Raw genomic sequence first — 16635 nt, 5'->3', positions numbered from 1 at the left:
TTTACAGGTTTTCTGCCATTATTAAGGAGCGTAAGTTTTAAAACAAGGGAAATAAAGGAAAGATAATACCACTTGCTCACTTCAGTGTGGGAGCTTGGAGTAGGCGGCTTCTTCAAATAAATCTAACTGCACTACGTCAAATGAGGATACTCTGTCAAAGTAGGATATGGCATCGCTAGCTTTAAACTATCTATAACTCGTTGCTTACTATGACTCACTACTTTGCGTGTGTGCATGTTTGTAGGAGCGGGCGTATGATTGTGTATGTGATGTGTCGAAACAAGATTAAAATTTATACTAAAGCTCAATAACTCAGAGCAAAGGCCACGTGTAACGAGAGACCTATAAAATGAAAATCAATGCTACATAGATTAAGTCTTCATCCTACACGCGCAATTATATCCCCCTCCCCCCATTTTTTCTTAAATTCGTTGGGCTTTTAACCTCTAAACCATCGAGAATCTCACATATTGTGAATATTTCTCATCATTGGGTCGACCGACAGATCAGTCACTTACGATTGCCAACTTTCCCACCCACGAATATTCAAAAAAAAAAAAAAAAAACAGCTCATTGAGCCCAGAGTTTTAAAGGAACTTGGTGGAGTTTATAAAATAGCTTACTTTCCGTCCTTTCTGTATAGCTTCCTTTCTTAATCGAATCCCGAAAAGTCCCTTTTCTACTTTTACTCTTTCATTCTTCTTTACTTTATTTTTCTTCTGCTCACATACTACTTGAGATCCTTCTGAAGCAAAGTGAGATCTTTTACATTAATTAAAAAAACGAGCAAAAACCCTAAGTTGAAATCTGTTAGCCAAGCTGAGATATTTAGCTTGAGAGGTTCATGTAGTGTGGATCCCCTTCTTTTCAACAGCTGTTTTTATCCTCATACTTTCATTCTTCTTCTTTCCCTCTGATCTAGCCTTCACTACTTTTGAGAACCTAGCAGGTAATTGAAACGAAAATTTCATAATGAGCAGAAACCTCTATACGGGGAATCATTTTTATTTTTTGTTTTGTTTAACAGCAATATGTACTTCTCGATTGGAGCAGCGCATTTTGTTTAAAGCACATAGCGCAATACCAAGGCAACTCTTCATGAACTACCTCCGTGAGATCGATGCACTTACGTCGTAGAAAATATAGTTTGCTACATAATACAAATTTACATACATCAGGCTTTTCCCCCTACTTATAATTTGTACTAAAATAAGAGACAAACAATTCCGAAGCTATAGTCTCTGCGTACTCATTGGGCAAAGGTCTATGGAGATACTCCAAAGGCGAATAATGTTCCAAAATTTTTATACTTATTTAAAACTGAAAGAATTTATAGCAAGGGATTTTTGTTAAGCTTGGGGACTCTCGGAAAATTTTTCTCCAACTAAAAAGGGATCTTTAGGTTACTAAAGTTTGAGAGACATCGTAATAAACAAACATGAATTCTAGCTTGGCGACGTACAAACAGCCATTAGACTGAGCTTTACAGGTCAGCCTATCGGTTGTAAGGCTGAACTGTCAGTTTTGCGTTTAACAATCGCTGTGTTTGCATGGGTGTATGTAGATATAGTTATGTGAATGCCTGCATGTTTTTGGGTCTAGGAATGGACGTTGCTGCCCTAACTGAATTTCATTGAACTTGGCTATGGGATTGGGTTGTAAGAGTAACTGTATGTTTAGAGCTCTCACTCACGTTGGCATTGATGTACGTGATAGAGAGCTTGTATATGTGAAAATATATGCTGAGGTATGTATCAACAATGATAACTCCCTTATATGTGTTTACATAATTGTATGAAAGGGAGTAAGTGTGTATGACATCTATGTGTATGACAACAGTCTATGCTTGGTTGGAGCTCTCGGTTGCATCTACGTTGCTGGATATGATTGATAGGCTTGTACAAGTAAGGTTGCCTGATGATTTAGAGAACTTCCCCCAATGTGTTTCTAAATTCCAGTGTGAGTGAATATCCAAATGTACGAAAATGCATGCAAGAATGTATAAACGTTATTGTTCCCCTTTCTATGTATATGAGTAAAATAAAATGAGTAAAAGATTACTCGACTGCATGTGTATATATGAATGTATGTATAATTGTATATTTGTACTGGGTGAGAAATATGTCCACTTAACCTGCAACACAAAAAAGTGTATGCACATTCATATGTGGTGTAATATACAGGGTGATTCACTACCAGTGTGTAGGCGCATTATAGCCATAGTAGCTTATGCGCCATTAAACGCCCATATCAACAACAACAACTACCAGTGCAACAAACTTGCAGGAGGTGTAGGGGACACAAAGACGAATCGGAATAACATAGCATTGCAAGGTCCGAAATGCCTTCGTCATGCAGTAGAGAACGTTGAACGGGAGGGCGCGTGAACAGCGATCCCGCTGGAAGTCAGCATTTGCGAACCGTTTCTGTTGAAGAAACCAAGTAGCAAAAGTCCTCCAGAGTGGATAATCCGCAGGCTCCAATGATTGGACGCGTTGCAGATGGTATGAACTCATTTGGTTTGTTGACAGTATCCTTCATACAGTGGATTGGGAAGTACTCAATCGTTGGCCTATCGCTCGAGTACTCGTACTCGGATTGCCTTCTGCAAGACGTAGGACATTCTCCTCATTGTCTGGCGTCCTCGTCGTTCGCTCTTGATTCATGGTACCTCTCGTGAAACAACCAGTCTCACGTAACCTTCTGTGCACACGTGCGAAAATCGTATGATGAGGAGCACGCCTGTGCGGGAAAAGTTCCTGATACAAGCGCAGAGCGGCGCGTCCGTTACAGTCCGCAGCTCCATACGCGACGTGCATGTCGGCCAGTTCAACGTTTGAATACTCGTCCATCCTACTGCCTCGGGAACCGGTTCGCAAATGCTGACTTCCAGCGTTATCGCTGTTCACGCGACCTCCCGTTCAACGTCCTCTACCCCATGACGAAGGCATTTCGGACCCTGCAATGCTATGTGATTCCGATTCTTCTTTGTGCCCCCTACACCTCCTGCAAGTCTGTCGCACTGGTAGTGAATCACCTTATATATATATATATTTCCATTTTGCAGGTAAGTTGTATAAATGTGTGTGAATGCCAAGTCACCTGTGTAAACTATGCGGTGACTGAATTTGTGATTGTTACCATAAAAAAAACGTGATTGTCTTTGTAGTTATTCATATTTAGGTGGCAACTATGTCCAATCTAGTTGCATGATGATGAATGCAAGATGGCAAATGTCTGAAAGAACATATTGTAATGAACTATTAATTAGCCTGCCTCCTAAGAATATGTCATAATTTTTTTTAAAAAATGTATTATTGTGGATTATTGTGTGACACAGAGCGAAACGGAAGACAGAATAATATTTAATATAATTAATATTAAATATTTAATTACTATTTAATATATGTGTGTTTTACAATCAGTATAATTTTGTCATTATTCTGTCTTCCGTTTCGCTCTGTGTCTCACAATAATAATGAATCCAGAGCGCACAGGCCTCTTTAATCATAAAAAAATGTATGTACTTGTGTACGTGTAAGTATGGCAAGTGTGCAGATGGGTTGAGTACACTTACAGTAGAGTGTATGTTTTCTGACAGGCCCCCCTCCCGATTAGACTGCAGTGGGAGCAACCTATCATTTTGATATTTATTACTTAAAGCGGTCCCAGCCAACCAATGGCAACCCCGCTGTCAGTTACACATAATTTAGCAGTACTTTTATATATACTCCCTCTCCTGTTTGCCGAAGTACAGGGAGGGGAAAAAAACCTGCCAATACCAAAAAGATTGATATGAACAAATTGAAAAATAATCAAATTACATAAAAAATAAAATATACATATAATTAAATTTCAGACAAAGTCCAAACTTCATTGAAAGATCTGCATCTATTCACAGTCTGTTGGAAAGCCAGCAGCGCTAGGAGCTGCCGAGAAGAGAAATACCAGCGCCAGGAGCTGACGAGAGCAGAAATTCCAGCGCCAGGTGCTGCCGAGAACAGAAATGCCAGCGCAAGGAGCTGGAGTTGCAGTGGATATAGCAGACTCAAGCCTCCACGATTTCACAGAAGTTTAGATAATTGAGCACAAGGAGCTGGAGTTGCAGTGGATATAGCAAACTCAAGCCTCCACGATTCACAGAATTCGGCATACACCATACCGCATTACAAATCCAAGGCTTCCAGATGCAGAAGAGTCTTCCGCCTAAGAAATATTGCAGTTGCAAAGGCTTGGAAAGCCAAGAAGTTCTCTGTTTATCAACTAGAATTTTCTCGCAGCCTTCTGCCATAAGATTGATATTAGTAACTCGCGATACCAATTCAATTCGTAGATCGCAGTACTCCTCACAGTTGTACATAATATGTTCCCCTGATTCTCTTTCGCCACAATGGCAACTAGATCTTTCACTAATTCCTAAATCATGAAACTTTGCATTAATCGAACCATGACCAGCTAATAAGAACATGGTTTGTAAGTTTGGGGCAAACCATTTGAATTTTATCGAGGCTGCATTTCTTAAATCTGGTAAAAAATTTTGTGTTATCTGCCCTTTATCACAAACACTCCAACGCTCTTGCCAGACTTTTACCAAAGCATCTCAGATTCTTGTCCTTTCCTTCCGGGGATCTGCCGAAATGCCCACCTGTATATTCACAAAAGAACAGGGAATGCCACGGCGGATGAAGAGCCAATGCACAATACAACAAATGCAGATCAATAGGCAATTTTCCAGTCACAATCTGCAAAGCTGGGGTCGACAGAGTTCTGCATGCCATGCACATCCTAAGAAGCATTACTCTTTGAATGGAACTGAGCTCTCTAGTAAATACTTTTCCACTTACACGTTAAAACCAAATTGATACACCATAAGTTACCAGGGGGATAAATACATCATATAGCAAGTTCAGCGCCTTACCTTTTATTCCCCAGCCAACTTTAGTGATTCGAGTAATCATCCCAATAAATTTCCTCACCTTTTCTGATAGATAAGTAACATGTGAGTTGAAAGTCAAAGAAACCTAATGCCTAGATATTTTAATTGCCTTGCCGATTTTAGGCTGGACCCATTCATTCTAACAACCGGGGGGTCTTCTACTCGAAAATTGATCCTAAAAGACCATTGTCCTTGTTTTGGTTCCGGATACAGTCAGTTTATGTAACCTACATCAGTTACTAAGCAACACAAGATCATCGGCATATGCCACCATCTCTGTATGCTGGAGGTCCCTACGCAACCAGTCCTCCAAAACTAGGTTCCACATTAGTGGTCCAAAAACTGATCCTTGTGGGCATCCCCTGGTCACCTCTCGTACAATAGAATCAACCAACGACTTAACAGTCACTGTACGGTGAGTGAAGTAGTCCTTTACCACCCTAAAGATCTTAGTTGAAGAGCCTGCGTCTCAACATCATAAGAACGCTGCTCCATTGAATGGAGTCAAAAGCTCCCTCAAAGTCAATAAAGATTCCAAGGACATACTTACTGTTCGTGCCTAATATATAGTTTCGCAACGCCCGAAGCGCATCTTCTGTTCCACCACCTGGAGTAAAACCATATTTAGTCAGTAATCCGTCTAGCCAGCATCCTTTCAAACACCTTTCCTAATCCAGGGAGGAGGGCAATAGGTCGATAAGATCGTGGATCATTCTTTGGCCTAGATGGTCCCTTCAGTATCAGCTTTAGGGCATCCTTCAGGAAACCCCTGCCTTGCTGACATCATGTCCCCCCCCCCTCGTATGAGGCATGATGTGGGATCTGCTGACACTGCTTCAGCTGGCGCGGCCTGACCAATGTGGAATTAGAAACGAGAAGTACTGTAGGTCTACAATGCGATCTCCTCCCTCACATATGTGCCCTGGCCCTATGTCTTTACGCAACTTGTATCCTTGTTACATATTATATCATGACATTTTACATCATCTCAATATACTGCCCTCCATCTGAAGATTTAAATAATTCGTTAAATTATCTAGAACCCACATTGAATTTTCAGGGTCCTCATAATGTCCTTATTTGAGCGGATGTAAACGCCAACTCTAAGTTTTGCTCGAGCATCAGTGCATGCTCTGATGCTCGAGGACAATTACTGGAAGAATTTATTATTAATAATAACATGAAGATTTTTAACAGACCTTAACAGTTTACTAGATTCTCCAGCTTCTCCGGCGAATCAAACATTGATATCACTTTCTCAAATTCCTTCTGTAATCTAGCTATCAACGATTGGACTGTACAGCCTAAATGGACAATTAGTGACCATTGGGCAATTTCTTCCTCGGTCTCCATACCTTCTCGTCCCTCAGTTTCGAGTATCTGTGTGCCTGATTTCGTTCGCTTCTCAATTAATAATATTAATTTGGATATATTTGAATATTCTGTAAATGCTGATTTCTCCAAACGGACTAACTCTCATTTTGACGCTATGTCTGTGACTGAAGCTGCAACACAGATTCAAAAAATTCTGATGAATGCATCAAATAAATCATCAAGGAAAAAACGTGTCAGTTCCAGAACTTGTTCCTGGTGGTCGTCAGAATTATCTCGCTTCGGAAACAGGTCCACCTCACTCGATGCACATGCCAGCGTAATCGTCATTTGTCTCAGGCTGATGTTCGCACCTTTTATAATTGTTACCCTGGTCTCAAGAAACGTTATGCGAAGGCGATTGCTACCAGAAAGAAGGAAACATTTGTGCACAACTCTCTGGTAATGCAGACCCATGGGGGGCTACTTTATAAAATTGTAAGAAATAAATTATTTACAAAAGAAGTGTATGGATCGATCGGATACAATGGTTTAGAGACCATTAACTGGATGGATTCTGTAAACATTATTCTAGATAATCTTTTCTACAGGACAATGTGCACTTTGATTCTGATTTTCACATTAATATTCATTCTGCCAATACTCTGTATGTTTCTTCAATTAAGACTGAGCCTTTTAGTGCCATCGAGTTGGACACAGCGGTCAAGCAAGTGAAAGTTAAGAAACGCCCAGGAATGGACATGCTGGAGCGTACCTTTATTGTCCGTCTCGCCAAGATTAAGCCCAGTATATTTCTACCACTTTTCATTAAATGTTTAGATGCTGGAACTTTCCCAGATCTGTTGAAGACTGCCCTTATCAAGCTGATTAGGAAATAAGACAAGCACACTCAGGAACAGTGGTCTTATCGGTCTGTAGCCTTATTGGCTAAACTTGGTAAGCTATTAGAACGTTTAATTACCCTGCGATTAAACAACTTGTTATTGTAACGGGGACTAATTGCGCCTAATCAATACGGATTCACTCCTGGAAGGTTCTGCGAGGACGCCCTTATTGACTTCATTTCTTCTGTTGAACACTCCACTTTCACGTATACTCTTGCTATCTTTATTGACTTCGGGGTGCTTTTGATTCCCTTTGGTGGAAAAGTGCACTCGAACGTTTACGTCATGCCGAATGTTCCCAGCAACTTTATCTTCTAATTAAGAGCTATTTCTCTAACAGATTTATCACCGTCAGATCTAAGTACAGACAAATTTTGTGTCAGGTCTTTCGAGGGCGTCCTCAATGTTCCATTTTGGGACCACTTTTCTGGAACTTTGTTTTGCAAGGTTGGATTACCCGAACCTTTGACAACGTGAAGATCATTGCATATGCGAATGATTTGACAGTCCTTTGCATATTCACAAGGACTAACTGTCCTTGTTAGTGGCAATTCAAGATCTTCAATTGAAATATCCTGAGAAAGTTTTATCTGATCTTCAACAATGGGCAGTTGAAAATAAGTTAAAAATTAGTCCTACCAAGACAAAAATTATGGTCCTTGGCTCTAAATTGAACGTTCGCCGACCACCAAGAATTAAATAATCAATATACAAATACCTCTAGTAACGGAAAGTACACTTTTGGAAATAACTATTGACAGCAGGTTAAATTTTCTCCCCCATTTATCCAATCTGCGAATTAAGATAAGAAATTTCACAGGCGCTCTTGTCCGAGTTTCTAGAACTGAGAGGGGTCTTTCTAGAAGATCTTTAAGAATTTACTATAACTCTGTGTTTCTCCCTATGCTGCTGGCGCTTGGTTCCATAGGGTGCGGACTGTACAATTTCAATCAAAACTGATGTCAATCCAGCGTACAATGTTACTTTGCATTTTGAAGATTTGTCGAACGGTTTCAACACCTGCTTTGCAGGTTTTAGCTGAGATATTCCCACTCGATCTCTATGTAGTTTTAAGTCTTATGTTATCGCCTGAAACATCAGATTCCCACTCAGATCCTTGAAATTTCTATTAACATTCAAGTCGATGTTAAAGCTGAACGACAAAGAATTTGGCAAGAGTTGATCAACTTGTGGCAGAGTAGGTGGGACAGCACAACACTGGGCAGTGTAACACGTAAGTTTTTTTACTGAAGTGACCCTCTTATGGATAAAAAATCCACAGTCTGATTTAGTCTTGACTTGTTTACCTCCTATTTGTTATCAGGACACGGATCATTAAATCAGAAACTGTTTAAATTTTCGCTTGTCTCTTACGGAACTCTGTCATTGCGGCGGTGTGGAAGATTGGCAGCACGTGTTGTACTCTTGTCCCTCATACAATGAATTTTCAGTATGCAGAATGCAATTCCCAACTTTTCATCAGAATTGGAACCTAATTTTGTATCAAAGCCACCAGTTACCGCGCCCTTCAGGATTTTGCTAAGGCAGCCTTCAATAAAAGGCTTGCAATTCTTTCTGCAATGTTTAAAATTCAGCTCAAGACTCTTCACCTTCACTACAATGACGTCCATTTCTCAACAAGATCTACAATTTTGGACTTGTGCTGTGTTTTTTTTTTTTTTTTTTTTTTGCAACTCTACAAGTGTCCTACACTCAATTTAACGACGAAAATCGAAAATTCCTGTGCTCTGCTCCTGAAATTGCTCGGCTGGCTGTTAACTGACTGTGACTTTGCTACTTATTATTATTAGCCATATGATGCAAGGAAGCCTGACGTTTATGCTGCACCAGCCAAAAATATTTTTTGAATTACCCTGCCTGAGAGAGAGAGAGAGAAGGGAATCACCAAGAAAGAGAAGGATGATGATATCCAGTTCAGGACCCTGGTTTGCCAAGCCCATACTCACCAGATATGAGCCCCTGGGGTTACTGATGATTGTAGGACTTATTGGATGTCACAGTTAACCTAAGCTGTTTATAAGTCGTGTGCCTGCTTCTGTGTTAAAATGTTTGTGTAAGGTTTTGTCGGTTAAATGGTACTGGCCTAGGGTTTTTTTTTTTTTTGTTTGGGGATTATTATCTTTAATTATTTTCTTTTATCTTGTATATAACCTTTAATTTTTGATATTTATGTTAATTTTTAAAATTTAATTACTTGTTTTTTTTACTTTTATTTTGAAAACCTCAAAGTATCATTTGTTTACCTACTTTTTTTCCCCTACAATTTTTGGTTAGAGTCTTTGGCTCGAACTTTGTTGGGCTGTTGGCGTCCCTCTCTTCTGCTGCTGCTAGCTGGTAGCCTCTGATCTAACTTCCCGTGGTGTTGGTGGCGCGTTTCCGACCTGCTGATTCCTTGTAGCCAAACAGACAGTTCATTTCTGGCCATTTTTACAGAATCATGTATCAGAGATGAACTAGCGTTCCAGGTGCCGCCCTACACAAATACATACATACATATGACTTTACTTGCCTGGTCTGCCTCCACGAGGTATAGTGTGTGCAACGGTGGGCCCCCATTAGGGGCCCCAACGGCTAAAAGGGCAGATGAACAATGGTACAAAACATTACACGCCACAATATCCATACACTTTTAAACCTCTGGCCTCTACAGTGTTCTGTATCACACCACAATGTTTACTACGCGGAGATGGGGGAACTCCTGATGCCGTTAGACCCTAAACACACTACACACTATACTATGACTTTACACCCCTTCAATACCTGTTTCCCTCCTACCTCCCATCTAAACCTTTCGCCTAGTGGCCCCTACACCAAAAAAACTTGCCCAGTGAAGGATAGGCGCCTTCCACAAGGCTGCCCACTTTAACCTTCGTTTTCCTGGTGGAAGCCTCCCAATCATCCATCTTCTTTATTTTAACCTTTTTCTCTAATACTCGAACTATTATCTGTGCACTCCTTTTCAATAAAAAAAATTAAATAAACTTTCAATTTTTTTTATTTATTTTAGAAGCCCCTTCCTGGCAAGCTCAGGCAACGCTCAAGGATCATCCCAGCCAGGGACTTTATCTACACTCTACGCCCGGGCTACCTCCAGGTGGTGATGGGCGGGCAACGGCGGGTCTCACCAGGAACCACGCGGCTAAATGGCCGGAGCAACAACAGTGTTCTGTACCTTGGGGAGTTGTTCGGAACTACCGGTGCTGCTAGACCCTAGGCACTATGTACAATGTGTTCTGTGTCTTGCCTGGGAAGGAAGGTAACAAAAGATAGTAAAAAAGTAATGGTGAAAATATGAACAGAATAAACCATGTTAAACAAGGTTCTTTTGAGAAAAAGAAACTCTTACATCAAACAAGATAAATTTACACACAAGAAAGAAATTTATAAATAGTTATGTATGGAGAATAGCATTATATGGATGCGAGACCAGGGCTGTGGAAATCGTGGAGAAGAGAAGCTTGGAGGCATTTCAGATATAGTACTATTAGCAGGCTACTGAAGGGACAGCAGAAAATTACTGGAGATGGAATAATTGGATACACACACACACACACACACACGCGCACCACGAGTCTGATGAGGACAGTTGTGGGTGGGAAGAGCTGATCTTTCAACAGAGGAAGGCCAAGACTCATATACAGTACAGGGTGTTTGCAGGCCATGCCTTCATGAGTTCAGGAACTAAAATCAATGAAAAAGGTTCATATAGACAAGTCGCATTTATAAATTTGCGGATCCTAGATAAATAAAATTGGATTGGTGGCACACGCTACCAATCCACGCCCCACGCACGAGGAAAATTTTTAAATAATGCAACCTGAAATGGGATCGTGATGTGAAGAGAGTATTCCCTCAGTTGTGGTAAGATAACATTGATAACTCTGATAACCTAGTTACCAAAACACGCTTCATATCACTATCGCATCCATTCCGGATTAGTGATAAGATCATCTGGTTAGCCAGAAAGCAAAAGATCAATACAAGATTCCATTTCTCTGCTTCCAGGAACATTCGGCAACCTCTCAAATCTTCCCCGAAGGCGAAATTAAACTTCCTGTGTATCACATTATCACGTGAGATTTGCGAAGGTGTTTATGTAGAGCAGAGTCAAAGGAAGTTGTTATAAAGGATCAGCAAACACAAAAGAGATGTGCAACTAAAGTTATCAACTCGGATTCTGCTCTACGTTCTATTGAAACAGGACATTATTGAAACTTTGAAATTACAACACTTTCCAGAGATCGACATAAGGTTGTGGAGACTTAAGTCGTAGAAGCACAAGGAGGGGTTGTAACTGATTAACAATGATTTCATACATGTATGTGTTCAGAAGCAGCTTTTGCACAGCGCCCTCTCAGCACAATAAAACTAATAGGCTCTTCAAAAACTAGCAACCTTGCCAGATAGGCCGTCTTCGGCTACCGAAATTAACATGTCCCAAAACGTTCCACTCAGACGGTCCAATCGTACTGCAGCCAGAAACAGAATTCCTTCTTTTTATTCACAATGAGAGGTCTTTATGGTAGCACAATGGTTAATGATGATGATGTAAGGAACTTTATGGGTTTTTTTTTTTTTTTTTTTTTTTGCACTCCGTGGCTGAGTTATTCGGTCTCAGGCGAGGATAACAAAGTTCCCACTCCCGAAAACCAGAGCTTTTCGTCCGCAAAACAGGCAAACAGACTAGAGAAAATACAATTTTTTTTCTTATTCAGCACGAAGAACACGTCTTCACTTCCAGATTACATCCGTCCGCAGAAGGCAGGTTTTACGGACAGTGATCAACGTCAATAATAATAATAATAACCGGACATAACCACCTCATTCACCGGTATCAGTTCTCCCTTCGCGGGGATGGTAAAAAAAAAAATCATAAGGAGAAGAAAGAAGATAATAATAATAATGTTCTTTATTAATTTAAATTAGCTACATTATGATCCCGTACACAGATGACCAGAGGAATTTTACAGTAGATTGTGTACGCATATGAAAAAAACAGAAATGCAAACCACAAACACCACGATCCATTCAATGATATAGTCAAAACGCATCATATCATTAATTTACCAAAATAATGAAAATAAAATAAAAATAGCAGCTAAAGGCAAAACAAAACTGCAAGAAATAGTAGAAAGAAGAATAATAATTAAAATTAAATAAAGTGCAAATTAAGCATAAAATAAAATAACAATCAAGATTTGGAGAGGATTACATACAGAGTCCACGTTATCAACGCGATAGGACTTCTCAATCAACCATAAGGCGGCCACAAAAGAACGGATTGTTCGCAGATCTGAACTGCTATGGTTTTAATACACGCAGTAATTTCTTGCTAAATAATTATTTTAACTTTAAAAACTGAACGAATCGTAGTTTTTCATTGGGAACACAGAATTTTCGAACGTGTTCGACAATCTATGAGAAGACGTTGTTGCGCAGGTCTTTTCTCCGTTGTAGTATAAACTTGCTAGGGTTCCAACAATTCTCAGTTATGGTGTGATGTGTCAGTTAGGAATAAATGTTCTTTGCAAGAGTTACACTAATATTTGCATCCGGAGAAACCTGGCTTTCATGTAATCGTCTAGTAGTTAGTTAGGACAAATCCCGTGTTCTAAAAACTTACTCAGATGGACGTTGAGCAAATCTGCAACATCAAGATCGCGTTGTGATTATTTTCACCTTTGACTCCTTTCTATTTGATTAGAATCAAAAGCGCCGCCTTAACAGTTCTTTATCAGTAATCCATTCAAGAAATCATGTGTCATCAGAGAGTAATCAATAGGCAAAAATTAGCAAACAAAACATGGTTTATTAAACATACTAAATTGTTACAAAATACAGTTAGACAAAACAGTGTATAAGTCTTTAGTAAAATAGCCTTGAGCTTTTATACCTTTACATATTTAGGTAACCAACGGATTAATTAATAATGGTATTGGTTTGCAAATTGTTATGTTATTCATGAACATTCGACAGCCAAAGAGCGTTCATACATCGCGTAGCTGACGAATATTACACCACATTGGTGGAACATGTAAGATTGTAGGCCATGATTAATATTCAGTCTTACTATTTAATTATAATATTCAGTTATAATATTTAATTATAATATTCAGTTTTAATGTTAATTAGGATTATTCAGTTTTAATATTTAATTATAATTAATTCTAATTAAATAACGTCCGGTATTCATGTACAAGTTATAGTATCTATTAAATATGAAATGCTAAGTAAAATAACAAAACTCTCATCAAAGTATGAGTGTGCGTGAGGATCGATGTCTTTAAGCACATAAAAAATATATAAAAGGGGGGGATGGAAGTATGTTCGACTTAGCGCAATTAAGTTCCGTTTATAATTAAATAACGAGGGTTAACTTACCCGAATAATTCAGCATCGCCTCAGGAACTGTAGTTACCGGACAGTAGTTCATCTCGATTCCTTCCTATATCTCATTAACGAGTTTTTTGCCTTCTTCTTCTTCCGACTTTTCGTTTCCCCTTCTTAAGAATATTTTCTTCACAATCTAAAAAAGATTATCATTGCGACGGCTCTCTATCTTAACAAAATCCTAACTCAAACTCCGCTAACTGCCCTTACAAGTCACAGCTCATTCACCGACCAACTCTCACTCTCCAAGGCTCAGCTCCAACTGCCTCGAACTCCGACTTCAACTATTCCCACACCCTAACTGTTAACCGAACTTCCTTCCCCCCTATTTCCCTTCTAGTTAGTTTCGTCAAACGGAAAAACATCTGGGGAACTGTATTTTTACAGCGTTCAGACTCAACCGAAAATCCGATTTATGAAAGTCGTTGAAAGAATTACATGTTTGTATGAGGCTCGCCCAAAAGCCAAAACGGACATAAAATCGTCTACTCCGACACAAGAAACTATGAAATAATAAACACTCTGCTGATGCCTGAATCAAACACAATACTAGTAGTGTTCTCCGAAAATCTAACTCCCCTGTTTTTCGTCAACAATACGCTTGCCCGCTCCGAACGAGTAAATAACGTACGGCAGGCGTCGGACGGTGGTTTTGGAATTTCGTGGGTGCGGCTCTGCTCCCATGCGAAAGCGAAAGTAATTCTGCCTTCTCCGGCGAGGTAAATATCGTATGACAGATACAGTGCAGCAAAAAAGTATGAGGCCCTTGTGCTCTCTAAGAATGTACCAATACGGTTAAAAATAAATGCATTTTTAACACCCCTCCGCGCCACCAGTAGATTTTGCGCAAGTGAAAAGAAAATTTCACATGCTCAAAATTTAAAGCATTACACAAACTCAAAGATTGAGCATGGGGCCTTTAGGGGGGGAAAATCAGACATCTTTCCTCTTACATAATCAAATTAACCTAAATTAAACAAAAGGTGTCAAATATAACACTGTGTTCAACACATAGTGTACAATACATAAATATTGTTGTCTGAGGATAATTACTGTTCATGTTTTTACACTTTTGCACATGACAACCTTACCTGGTTGGAGAGACAACAACAACAATCTTTGCAGCAAAAAAAAAATTAACACAGTAAAAAATGGTAAGTGTTCTTGGAGAATTATGACAGTGTCTCTCTTGGTTTTACTCATTTCTGTTTATTGATTGTGCTGTAGGATGTTCTTTTTGTTCACTATTGTTGGTTCTGGACCATCAAAGTTCTGTCGTATTGGAGAAACTATCTTTCATTATCTGAAGAATCGGTAAGAGTTCATCTCCTCTGGAACATGGAGGATGTAGGTGATGTGTGACATCCATCACCATTCGATGCAGTAACATGACATGAAACAAATAGAAGTACAAAAGTATTAATATCTGTCCTTGTTTCTAATATTGTTTACAAAATATGATGTATATCTAACACAAAACAGAATTCACATCTATGACAATTAACAACCAAGACAGTACATTGTATATATAATGTTATTTCAACCTTTGTGTAATTATATATTTAAGCTAAATTGTATGTAGATTAGCCATCCCTTACAATACATAATCAGGGTTTAATACAAAAAAAAAAATGCTTAAGGAACAAACAATTACAATGGCTACATCCACCAAAATATAAAAGAGATAAAGAGTAACGTATTAGATTAATTGATAAGTAATTGATAAGTAATTGTACCTGAGATTATATAACTATTTATGCAGTATAATAATAATCAGTGCATAAATACTTCTGACAGATGTTGCACTTCTGTCAGTCACTTCTACACCTGTTCAGAAATTGTACAATACTAATGTCTGACATTCAATGGTTATATATGTCTAATATATATATATATAGAGCTAAGATTACATACATGATAATTCAATACTGCAGTAACATAAACTGGTTACAAACTGTGATTATTATGAAAACATATTATGTAATTGTTCAACATGAACATCTGACAGTAATATATCAGTCCTTATTTATCTCAACATTCAGTCTGGTCAGTAGCCTTCTCCAACTTCACTAGTCCTTTAAACTCAAGCTACTGAATGGAGGTATTGGTTGAGTGCACTGCACAGTGCTCCACCAAGCGTTTCCAAGGACACAAGAAAGGGTTGTCTCTTGGTAATGGTAATAGTTCTTTATCTGGGCAAGGAGAAGTCCCTTATGTCTACTACTGTTCTAAAGGGAAGGGTCTCCTGTAGGAATTGTGCTTTTCAACCCCTTTGGTGAGAATTGACTAGCACGGCATAGCAATCAGGTTGATCCATGACCCAGAGGGTCAAGAAGTTGAGAGCTCCTTGCTCTTGAACTGAAACCATGTACTGATTGTCACATCCAATTATGAGAATCTCCTTTGCTGAGGGTGCATCTTCTTCACCTCTAAACCACAGGATATCAACAAACAACCTGTTGTTGAAGGGGATGATTAACAATCTGCCGGGGTTTTCTTGGGCCGACTGAGCACCAAGGTCTTCAATGGTTTTGCATGGACACCATCTTGGCCCACATCTTTGTATGCCATAGCTCTCCACAGTCACACTGAGGAGGAAGGCTCTCAGTTTGGTAACAAAATTTAACACATTCCTGACTAATAATGTTGATGTAACTGCAAGTGGGAAGAGAAAAAAAAAAACAAGCAAGGAGAATAATTCCATTTATTCACTCTTTCTCTCCTCACTCTTCCCTTTCAGTCAAAAGATTTGTTTCATTTACGTTTTCTCGTATTATTTTGAATCACAGGAGAGGGATATCTTAGATCATTTACACTTCTCATTTACTCATTTCATTCACTCTTCCTGTTCTCACTCACAACCTCAAATGTCACTTTCTCGATTTCCTTACATTTCATTTCAGAAACGAATCACTCAATTTATTTGCAAAACAACACATGTCATGCACGGAAAACTAACAAGATTCCCATCCAAAAAAAAATACTTAGAAACCATTCTCTTATTTTGAAAATCGCCCCTGATTTTCCTAATTAACACAGTGTTTTATTCATCAGCAGTCTGGAATCTTGAAA

At 39.1% G+C, this 16635-nt stretch overlaps 1 protein-coding gene across 3 annotated transcripts in view; it reads left to right on the top strand.

Moving 5' to 3' along the window:
• Window positions 1-16635, top strand: part of LOC150081700 (uncharacterized) — a 222580-nt gene that overhangs the window by 148190 nt on the left and 57755 nt on the right. The gene's annotated exons all lie outside the window — the stretch shown is intronic.

Source organism: Mastigoproctus giganteus, chromosome 8 (genome assembly GCF_048544385.1).
Source record: "Mastigoproctus giganteus isolate SK-2022 chromosome 8, ASM4854438v1, whole genome shotgun sequence".
NCBI classification, from domain to species: Eukaryota; Metazoa; Arthropoda; class Arachnida; order Uropygi; family Thelyphonidae; genus Mastigoproctus; species Mastigoproctus giganteus.
This window is presented reverse-complemented; position numbering and strand designations above follow the sequence as displayed.